Below are 12,164 nucleotides of genomic sequence, written 5' to 3' on the forward strand. Positions count from 1 at the left end.
CACATAGGGAGTTTTGACACAGGGCAGCTTCCCCTGTATTTAACAACCACTTGTGCACTGCCTTTGACCATGTGCAAGTGGATGGTTATCAAGACTTAATTGCAGGTTAATTTTTGAAAGCCATACAGCGTGAATATGGGGACTTAACGCTTAGAGCCTGCAGTGCATGGGCTAAGGTCTTGTGCAGCTGGTTCACCAACTGCAGGTGAAGGCTGAAGGCCACACCTTGAGCCTGGGTTCTACTGCTTACAGCTGAAGACCATGCTTAGTGGGCTCTGAACTTGCGATTTCCACTATGAGTGAAAAATAGGGAGAGCGGTTTCAAACATGACCTCCCACACCAGATATGCATGGCCGAAGGTGAGTTGTCCGGTGCAGTAGTTATGCAGATTGTTCTGTGCCTTGGACTTGAATTGCCAAAGGTTGTGTGCCACTAGTAGGAGTGGGGCTGGGACTGGTGCAGTGCCTGGACAAAGGCTAGGCCTTGCATCTAGAGCCTGCATTGCAGAACTGTTTCAGAGCTGCTGTCAGAAAAACCTACATTAACTGAAATGCTTTGTGTTAATGTATGTGCAGAAGATATAGAAAAAAGTGCAGATTCCTTCAGGTCTGGTGCAGCGTAGACCACAGCATCATGACACCGCCCCAGAGCCCCAAAATGAACTGAGGGCCCTCCTATAAGTGTTAAAGAAGAGATGTGAAGGTCAGGGCACTTTAAAGGACTGCACTAGTCAAAACTGTAATGCAATATTATTGTGAAAAAGAAATGTGGTGCAAGAAGCCAGGGACGTGACCCTCATACGCCCCTAATATTTGGTGTGAACCAAAAATTGCAACAAACAGAGGTGGCTCAGCACACAACTTGAATACAATTATAATGGACAAAATTGTTCGTCATAGTCAATGTATAAGCAAATGAATATTGTATCCCCAAAGATTCACAATAAACTTCGAAGTCTTGAAGGTGAGTTTTCTTTATTTGGTGATTCAGATTTCCATTTAAAATTACAGCTTACAATTCATTGCCAATTCATAGCCGACGCGTTTCGTCCCAATGGGACTTCTTCAAGGCTTTGCAAATAGTAATTTTAAAAAATCCACACAATTTAGAGTTTTTCCATTTTCTCCTATTCAGTAATACTGTCAGATGTATAGGATCTCAATATTGACCTAGACCCAGTGTAGGTATGGAGTAAATGTGAAAGAACGGTACGATGGCCGTGAACGTGCGGTATATTCAAAAACGCCTGGTCCGTGCTCCGTGTACGCCAAGGGGTCTGGACCGCCAAGTGGTCTGGTACCGTTCTTTCACATTTACTCCATACCTACACTGGGTCTAGGTCAATATTGAGATCCTATACATCTGACAGTATTACTGAATAGGAGAAAATGGAAAAACTCTAAATTGTGTGGATTTTTTAAAATTACTATTTGCAAAGCCTTGAAGAAGTCCCATTGGGACGAAACGCGTCGGCTATGAATTGGCAATGAATTGTAAGCTGTAATTTTAAATGGAAATCTGAATCACCAAATAAAGAAAACTCACCTTCAAGACTTCGAAGTTTATTGTGAATCTTTGGGGATACAATATTCATTTGCTTATACATTGACTATGACGAACAATTTTGTCCATTATAATTGTATTCAAGTTGTGTGCTGAGCCACCTCTGTTTGTCCCTCCTATAAGTGTGTTGCTTGATGGTTCTGAGGAACTTCTTGGTGGACTAAAGCGATAGTTGAGTCTTATAGAAGCAACATCGTTTCAGATTTTGCTTTTTTTTTCTTAGAAAGGAAAAGATTGAGAAGGGTTCAGTCCAGGAGGGCTGTTGTGCTTTCGAAAGTGTTCATGCTCCATGTTTTTTTTTTTTAAAGAGACAAAATAAAAAGAATGTTGCATTTACATGTGCATTGCATTGTGGTGCTTTAATTGAAGATGCTTTTTGTCTCGCCATTGTAAACTTCTTCTGGGATCTCACAAATGGGTGGAGATAATCCAAATATATATAAATTTAATAGAGGTACCCACGATGCACGAATTTTACAGTTAAGTATCCTTTTTGTAAACTTTCCTTGCAGCAGCACGCAGTGCCGAGAGGCTGGTGACTGTTCCACATTGAGCTCTTCATCCATGTTCTGCACTGAGTCACAGCCGAGCCTCTAGAACCTTGGCTAATCCCACCCTCTTACTGACTACTGAAAGTCACTGCTGGTCCATTATATATTCTTTCTGACCTGGATCCCAGTCGGTGCCATACGTTCTGTTAGAATGCTGCTTTCTCTTGCCTTTGATACCTCAGCCAGTGCTATCTTGGCCAAACAGTGACATTATAGCACAAGTGTGTATACCTTCCAGGGACACACGTTTAGGGGAACTTTCTTTTCTGCATGGTCACCCAGATTTTTCTTTTTGCTGGATTTGTACCACTGTGCACCCCAACTCTAACCAGTAGAAAAGGGCCTGTGCTCCCCCTTTTTAAGCATGGTCAGATTGGCATATTCCTAATTGATATATGTAACTTATAAGTCCCGAGTATATGGTTCAAAATGTACCCTACTGGACTGCAGCACCATATTGCAATCTACTACAATGGTGGCTTCAGGCCTACCATTGTAGCCTGACTGCCAGTTTTAAAACTGCAGTGCCACCTGTCAAACCCTTTTGACAGGCCCAAACCGTCCTTTCAAATATTAAGTTACCCTAGACCATATAGGCCATAAACTAGAGTCCATAGTATCAAAAAAGTAGGACATGTAGAAATGTAATGGTAAATGTTATTTAAAGTGACCAGCATCCAAAAGCTAATTTTCACTGTGGCAGGCCTAGCTGTCCTGTGTAGAAAACCAGAATACAATTTTAGCACTGTTTCTTGGGAATTGGATGAGCTAGAAAAAGTATTAAACAGCTATTTTGGATAGTTATCAAAAATCAAATTCACTGGTGAAGTCTGGTTTTTAATAAATGCTAAGAATGAGTAACTTTAAGAAAGTTACCTCTTCTCTGCCTTAAGTTACTGGTGGGGAATTTTGCATTTTCTCTCAAACTTCTCCCTGTCAGGAATGAGCATTTAAAAAGGTGTGAATGAGGTGTGAAATTCTTCCCAGGAATTAGGTAACTGATTGATGAATCAACCTGAATGGCCAGATGATTCTTTTGCAGCTCAGCAGAAGGTGGGGGCTGTGGGCATCATTATTAACATCAGTGGCAAATCCTGTTTGACAAGTTGACTGGGGGTACAATCGAAACAAAGGAAACAGAATGCCAAGAAAGTTACTTGTGTATCCACTGTCTTGTTGCTGGAAACTCCTGCTTTTGTCGTACCAGACTAATGTTTCTTGGTTTATTGTTGGTACAGTGGCTTTTTTTAACTGGATTTTAGAGTTTGGTGTAGGAGAACACTAGGATTACCATAGTACACTCTCTACACACACCACTAGCTCTCAGCGCCCAAGTTTAGTGTGGCTGAAGACTTTCACCACCTTCAAAAAGTGGGTAGGGGTGGCCCCCGGAAATTTTACCCTATTGGTTAGGGAATGCCCAGCAGTTATTCCCCTCCACTAGCTTGTGCCAAGCATAAATGTGGCACCTGCAGGCACCCACTACTGGACACTTTCTGGACCAGTAAAATAAATAAATGAAATACCAGCATTTGTAAAGCACACAGCTACCTCCGGAGAGGTGTCCCGGCGCTGGTGGCCCTCGGGAAGATTAAGCAAGCTATTGCTACGTCGCATGGTGCTGGGCTAACCTGCCGCCGGCACCGGGGATCGAAATGTGAACCCTGTGGTCCAGAGTCTGGGACCCTGGCCGCTGCGCAACACCTCTTCCACGATGGGATAGTAGAATAGGACTAGACCTGCTGTCTATGACCTGAGAGGAGTTCTAAAGGACTGGACCTGTTCCCTCTTGTGCCCAGAAGAAAGAAGTGAACTCTAAGAGTAATTTGGCTGACCTCCTGAGTTAGCAACCGTGCCATAACAAGCTGCAACAGGCCATTTCCTGGAAGTGCCCAACTGACCAGTGCCAACCCGGATCAGGACTGGACCCTCCTATTGGCCCCTGCATGACACCCTGTGAGTCTTTACGTGCCTCCCCTAAGGGCATGGGGGCTTTAGAAGTGTACTCCTGTGGTGGATTGGGACTTAACAGACTAAGTCAGAAGGTAAAATCTTTGACCAGGAGGAACCTGGATGTTGTATCCGAATCACACTCCATTGCTGTCAGTCTCGAATTGCACCTAGGTCTTGGTGTACCCCAACCGCTGACAATCATTGGTACTTTGTGCTTTTTTTTTTTATAGCTATTTCTGCTCAAAACTTCCAAAATACATATTTACGGGTCCCCTAATTGGATTTTTGTTGTTTTTGTGCCATTTTATTAATTACATTGTACTCTATTTTTCTAATTCGTTATGGGATCATTATTGTTTTGCGTTTTTACTGAATTACTGTTTTGGTCCTCTATAAATACTTTGCACATTGCCTCAAGTTAAGCCAGTCTCCTGCGATACCTACCAGGTGGTTGCGTCAGGTTAAGTTTGTGACTTTAAGGGTTTACCCTGACAAAAGTTGTGATTATTCCCTGAGGTGGGTAGTCACCTACTGCAAATAATACAATTTCTTACAATAACCTCTGCCGTACCTAGACTGATAAATGGTGTTGCTCTTCCCAAGACCTCGGTGAGCATCATGGGCTGGCACTGCGACACTGAAGCCTTCTCCGTCCCTCCAGAGCAGCCGCTAATGCTGTACTGCAACTAATCACACAAATGTGCTGGTAAGTATTGATATATATGTATATTTCAGCTGTGACCATAAAAATACATTTCTATGAAATATCCACAGTTCAAGGACTTTATATTTCCTCTTCGATAATCTGTTATATATTGTTGTTGCTTACAAGAAGCTTTGTCACTGGATGGTAACTAGTGATCGAGGAGTTTAGCGCTGTGTATGTATAATGTGTAGCAGCTTTTATATTTTATATATATATATATATTTATTTATTTACACACACACCCACATACATTTTTAAGGGCAAACCCTCTCCCCTGCCCTGAACCTTAAAACACCTTCCTAGATTCTACCTATCCCTGAGCCCTAAAAAATCCTTTGTATCTTTTATCCCTACCCATTCTTGAACCCCATATAATCCTTTTCCACCCGTTTCCTTGCCCTTCTGTAATGGGTTTGTATTTAGAATGATCTCTATTCTGTGTTCTGTTTGTCCCGTGCTTGGAGTGTGCGTCCTTGGGAGTTCGATCAAGTGCTGTCAGTTCCGATCGGGATCCTGAAGGTGCGCCGCTCCTTGCTGTGGCTGAAGTTGTATGGAAATAAACGTATCTACTTTAATGAAATACGTCTTGTTCGTGGTAGCTGCTTACTTACCACACCCTCCTTTAACCTTTATCCTTTGCCACCCTCAACCCCTGCCCACAAAGCACTGGGTGTCACTGGTGCACTAGTGTCAGCTTCCTCTCCAAGGCCTCAGCCAGTGATGCATGATGAATGGTTAAGTTCGGGGTGGCATTTGCTGTACTTCCTTTTCTGTAACTGGACGGTGAGTGTAACTGCATTTCGGTTTTATTAGTGACTGTAGGAGAGTAGGGTCTGCTATCCTATGGTCACCCCAAATTTTTGCTTTTTGCTTCAATGGTTTTTGACATATTGAGGCTGTGGGCCTGCCAATAAGACCCTCAGCCTGCTGTTCTCTCTACTAAATTTACACTATGCACCCTAGGTGCATAACCAATTGGAAGTGGATCACCCTGTCAGCCCCTGTACCAGTGTACACTAGGTACCCAGGGCATTGGTGTACCCAAGGCCTGCCAGGGGCTAAAGCATGTATTATGCCACCCCAGGCTTGGCCTAACAATCTGACACAACTGGCTGATCACTCAGCTGGAGTAAGTTGGTGTAACCACCTCTTACTTAGGTGTAGTATACCTATACCTAACCTTAAATGGGACACCTGGTAACCTATAAGTCACTCCTATGGCAGGCCTTAACAATCCTGAAGGCAGAGTGCTTGGTTCCATGTGAGATGGTGCTCTGGCATGAGCTGAGCCTGTCTGCAGTGGTCGGAACAACTTCCTTCTACTGTTTCCAGATATCGTCATACCATATACTCTTAAGTGCATTATGAACCTCGCGGTTAAATGCTATCTTTGGTTTGGCTTTATCAAAACATGTCGAGTAAGGTGTCATACGAATTGGAATACTAACCCCTCGCCAATTCTGGCGACGGGGTTAGCATTCCACCCTTCTAGAGGGACACGACATGTACAGTACCTGAAACCCGGGTAAAATCAGACATAGCCTCAGCTCCACAAAATGGATGCTGCCACCACAGACACAAGTCTGCCCTCCTGCTGCTGGGAGTCCTTCCAGCTTGGGAGGTGTGGACAAAGGGTTTCCTGCCAGGGGAGGTGCATGCACCACCCCAGACAGGATTTTGTGTATTGGTCAGGTAGGGCTTGAAAGAAACCAGACATGCCTGTGGCTCACAAGGAGCCTCGGTGCATATGCCAGTTCAAACCGGTCCTGGGGCACACCAGTCCCGGGCATGGGGCGAGCTGGACAAAGGATTGGGGGTGTAACCACCCCCCTTCCTGGTCCCACCCATAGGGAGGGACCTAGCAGGTAGTCCGGCCCCTAGAATCCGCTTAAAGGTAGGAGCTGTGTCCTAAGACTTCAGACATCCTGGAATCAACTTGAAACTAAGAAGAAGACGGGAACTTCGACATTCTGCTGCACAGAAGACTGAAGGAAATCTCCCCTGTGGTCAGGGAGTGACCACCTTGCTAACGCAAGCACCATCCAGCGAATCAACATCCGCTTTGCCGCCGCCTCCCGCCAGAGCCCGAGCCCAGAGACTGACAAGACCTGGACCTCCAGACTTCTCACCGACCGATCCACAGTCCCTGAAAAGAGGAGACCCGTGGAGGCAACGAGACACGTGGAGCCAGCCATCTTGGAACGACCACGACAAGCTGACAAGTGCAACAACCAAGGCTCCCTCCAAGTTGTGCTTTGAGATCTGAGAAGCCCAACCCCCGAGCAGCATCTGCACCAAAGGTGAGCCCTCCAGCATCTCCACGATCTGCGTGGGGCCCTTCTGCATTTTGCCACTCGACGCGCCTAACGGGTTGATGGCCCGCTGGCTAGTAGCCATCTTGGCGACGAACTTTACAAAATACACAGCTGGTCTGGTTGCTCCAGACTGGCCCTTGCTCCCCTTCAAAGGAGCAGTCCCTCTGAACTTGCTGGTAGGAACCATCAGCTTATTTCATCTCCTACAACAATTGCTTTTGCCAAGGCTTGTTTGCTTCGATCAAGTCGCCGACACCGCCAACAGCGAGAACCTGCGTGGGACAGCTCTTGAACAGACTCCTGGACATCGTCAACCTCCAGGGACCACGTGGCTGCAGAGACAAGCTACACCTTTCTTCCTGTTTGCACCCGACATTGCCTGGTACCCACCTGGTGCCACGCTGGTCACTGGCTAGTGACTGTGAACACTGTCCCCTCTGCTTACAGGTCTTCAACATCTCCGATCCACTCTTGGATCCACCGCATCTCTCCCGGACCGACCGCCTGCAGCATCTTTGTCTTCAGGCTCCACGGAACAGATAGAAGAAACCCGACGCACTTCGAGGCCTATGCACCCGCTTCCTGTGGGTGAGGTAAAGCTGGCACTCCTGTGCCCAAGTGTAGTATTACATCTCTAGTGCCTGTGTTCCAAATCTTGAGTTCCAATCCATCCGGAAGATCCTCTTTGCAGTAACTTTGTACTTTTTACGCACCCATTGAAACCTATGGGAACACGCGTGTGACTATTTGCTCTGCACACGCCACCCGTGGACCTCCTGGTCACTAACTGAAGTTAGCTCCTTGTAGGCCCAGCGATTCTAGAGGCCCTAGGCCTTTTCCCTTTTCTGTTCGTGGTACTTATACCACTATTTTAGTATATGGTTCGAGCGGCCACCAGGGCCTATCCATATAAAGTGCAACTTCTGTGTATTCTACGGTAATCTTGTTTGACGATTTGTGCTCCTGTGCTCATAAAGAGACTAGGGGTTACTTTGAGAAATAAATACATATATATTTTGAATATATATCTGTGTGGTGTCCTTTCATTGGTATAAAAGGGGGTTACATTTGGTAAAACAGCTGGCTTAACACGCTTCACGAGTTTAGCCTCAAAGACTGCTTAGCCTACGCTACCACTAGAGCAGCTAGTCCGAAAAGGTTGACTTACAACCACACCATAAGGGTTGCTTGGCATGGTACAAGGTGATCACTTTAACTAGTGAGCATCATATACCAGGCCAACTTCTCAAATTGGTGAGCAGCGGTAGGACTTGAGCTTGCTGTGTTTTACCATTGTAATCTCTTGGTTACCAATTGAAAGATCACATAGGTACCTGTAGGTACATATAAAACAAGATTAGATATACATAAGTTCTACTGAACTTAGTTGTTGTAGAGCAAAGGGAGTAGCACACCCTGACTACAACTACTAGATAGGTTTAGAAGGTAAACCCAAGTGTAGGTAGATTGCAACACATCCACCCACACTTAAGAGCAATGGCTGGGGCAGAGGGGTCCACTGTACCTATCTCTGTTGAGAGTGACCCCCAGAGGGCACCATCCATCTTTGCTACCCTTAACCAGAATGAGCTCAGGCATTTGGCAACTCTTAGAGGCCTTAAACAGCCCAAGAACCCTACCTCTGCTGAGCTCAGAGAACTCTTGCAAAATGATGAAAATCAGAGAGAGCTCAAGAAAGCTTCCCAGTTAGCCCCCTTAGGGTCAGGAACAGGATGCCCCCCTTCTGAAGATGCTACAGAAGTACCCCTTTCCAATAGCCATCCCTTAGATGAGAACCATACTACAGAGGAGGAAAGTGGGGAGGATACAGAGAGTAGTGATGATGAAGGGAGAACTAGCCCAGTGCCAAGTGTTATACTTGGCCCAGCTAAACTAAGGCTATTGGGGACTGACAATGGGACCATCCCATTGGATCTCCCCAGTGGACTTAACCAGGGGCTTGGGAGGCAAAGGAATCGCTCAGGTGACTCCAATGCTTCTCATGCCTCTAGAGGCTCTCAAGGTCACTCCACGAAAAGGATGACCACCCCTCAGAGGAGGGAACATGAGGCCAGAATGCAGGAAGCCCAGCTGAGGATCAGGAAGCAGGAGCTAGAAGTAGCCCTGATGGAAGAGAAACTGAACAAAGCTAGGCAACCTAGAGAGAGTGGGTCTATACCCACTGGTGGCAGCATTGTCCCTAAGGACAAAGATAGGGTCTTTGATAATAGGAACCTGTCTAAGGTTGTGCCCCCCTACAAAAGTGGGGATGACATCCACAAATGGATAACTGCTCTTGAGAGAGCCTGCAAAGTACAGCAGGTTCCTGAAGACCAGTGGGCAGCAATCCTCTGGCTCTCCTTTGAAGGAAGAGGCAGAGACAGACTCCTCACTGTTAGAGAAGAGGATGTCCGAAATTACAGAGTCCTGAAAAGTGTTCTGGTTGATGGGTTAGGCTTAACCACTGAACAGTACAGGTTAATGTTCAGAGACACCCAAAAGACACAGACTCAGGACTGGTCTGAATACATTGAATGTGCCACTAAGGCTTTGGAGGGTTGGTTGCTGGGAAGTATGGTATCTGATTTTACAGGATTGTATAATTTGATGATGAGAGAACAGATTTTAAATAACTGTCAAAACCAGCAACTGCATCAACACTTGGTTGACTCTGATCTGACCTCTCCCCAAGAATTGGGAAAGAAGGCAGACAAATTGATCAGAACCAGGGTTAAGCAAAAGAACCAGAACCAGGGCCAAGGGGGTGATCAGAAGAAAACAGACCAAAAGGGTGGAGATCAGAAATCTAAAGACCAGAAGTCTTCAACAGGGCCCCAAACTACTGCTAAGGAGGGTGGGTCCCAACAACAAACTAAGGGAAAGAAGAAAGAAGGTCAAAAGAAACCCTGGTGCAATCATTGCAAGAATACAACTCACTGGACCAGTGATTGTAAGAAGGGTGGAGCCCCCAACACTGTTGCCCCTAAGGCACCTGCTCCCAGTACTACTGTTAGCAGTGTTGGTCCCCAGACAAAGGGTGTAGTGGGAATCACCATGGGAACTGAAGGAGATTCTGACTTAGACAGAACCCTGACACAGGCAGTCTTGATCTGTGATGGGGACATTGATTTGTCCCTGACTGTGAGCCCCAGTAACCTGGGCAAGTACAGACAGACTCCTTTAATTAACGAAAAAGTGGCTCAAGCCTACAGGGACACATGTGCCAGTGTCACTATGGTGACACCAGGCTTTGTGGACCCTGGACAGTACATACCAGGTGAGAATTACCTGGTAACCAATGCCAGCAATGCCACTACTTCACATAGTGTGGCAGTTGTTAACTTCTCATGGGGAGGGGTAACTGGCCTCAAAAGGGTTGTGGTTAGTGCAGACCTCCCAGTAGAATGTTTGTTGGGCAATGACCTAGAGAATTCTCTATGGTCAGAAGTGGAGTACAGGACTCATGCAGAGATGTTAGGTATATCATCACATGTCCTTGCTGTGACCAGGTCACAGGCCAAAAAGTGTCTCACTGAACCTCAGGTCTTGGATCCTGGAACAATGGACCAAGCACCTACCAAGAAGAAGAACAGGAGGGTCAAGGCTGTGCCTTCCCCCCTGCCTCAGAGTGATGATCAGCCTTCCCAGGAAGCTGATCTAGAGGACCCTGAAGGAACTGTCCCTGAAGAGCTGGAACCTGATCAGGTTGAGTTTCTGGGGACAGGGGGACCTTCAAGGGCTGACTTGAGGCAGGCTCAGTTATCCTGTCCCTCTCTTGAACCCCTCAGACAGCTGGCTGCTGCTGAGGCTGCTGGGAATGCTCAAGGTACCCATAAAGTGTATTGGGATGAAGGGCTCCTTTATTCAGAGGCTAGAGACCCCAAGCCTGGTGCTACCAGGAGGTTGGTTATACCTCTGCAATTTAGGGGCTTCCTTCTTACCTTGGCCCATGATATTCCTTTAGCAGGACACTTAGGCCAGAACAAGACTTGGGACAGGCTTGTCCCTCACTTTCACTGGCCTCATATGAATGAAGATACAAAGGAGTTTTGTCGCTCCTGTGTGACCTGCCAAGCCAGTGGCAAATCAGGTGGCACAACAAAGGCCCCCCTAATACCACTACCTATGGTGGGGGTCCCCTTTGAAAGAGTGGGAATAGATATAGTGGGTCCCATGGATCCTCCCACTGCATCTGGGCACAGATTTATACTGGTGGTAGTGGATCATGCCACCAGGTATCCAGAGGCAATTCCCCTTAGGACCACTACAGCTCCTGTTGTGGCCAGGGCCCTGCTGGGAGTATTCTCCAGAGTGGGGTTTCCTAAGGAGGTAGTATCTGACAGAGGTACCAACTTTATGTCAGGATACTTGACAGCTATGTGGAAGGAATGTGGTGTCAACTACAAGTTCACCACCCCTTATCACCCACAATGCAATGGGCTTGTTGAGAGATTCAACAAGACCCTAAAGGGTATGATCAAAGGATTACCTGAAAAGCTCAGGCGAAGATGGGACATCCTTCTACCCTGCCTTCTGTTTGCTTACAGAGAGGTCCCACAAAAGGGGGTTGGCTACAGCCCCTTTGAATTGTTGTTTGGGCACCCTGTAAGAGGCCCACTGTGTTTAGTGAAGGAAGGATGGGAGTTACCTCTCAAAAAGCCTAAACAAGACATAGTGGACTATGTACTTTGTCTCCGCTCCAGGATGGCTGAGTATATGGAGAAGGCATCCAAAAACCTTGAGGCAAGCCAGGCCTTACAGAAAGCTTGGCATGACCAAAAGGCTGTCTTGGTTGAGTTTCAGCCAGGACAGAAGGTATGGGTGTTGGAGCCAGTGGCCCCAGCAGCACTCCAAGACAAATGGTCTGGACCCCATACAATCCTGGAAAAGAAGGGAGAGGTCACCTACTTGGTAGACCTAGGAACTCCCAGGAGTCCCCACAGGGTACTCCATGTTAACAGGCTTAAAGCATATGTTGACAGGGCAGACATGGGCTTGTTCATGGCTACAGATGAGGGACAGGAGGAAGAGACTGACCCTCTCCCAGACCTGTTGTCTCAGAACCCTGAAGATGG

The sequence above is a fragment of the Triturus cristatus genome, chromosome 1_1 (assembly GCF_964204655.1).
Source record: "Triturus cristatus chromosome 1_1, aTriCri1.1, whole genome shotgun sequence".
Taxonomy (NCBI): domain Eukaryota; kingdom Metazoa; phylum Chordata; class Amphibia; order Caudata; family Salamandridae; genus Triturus; species Triturus cristatus.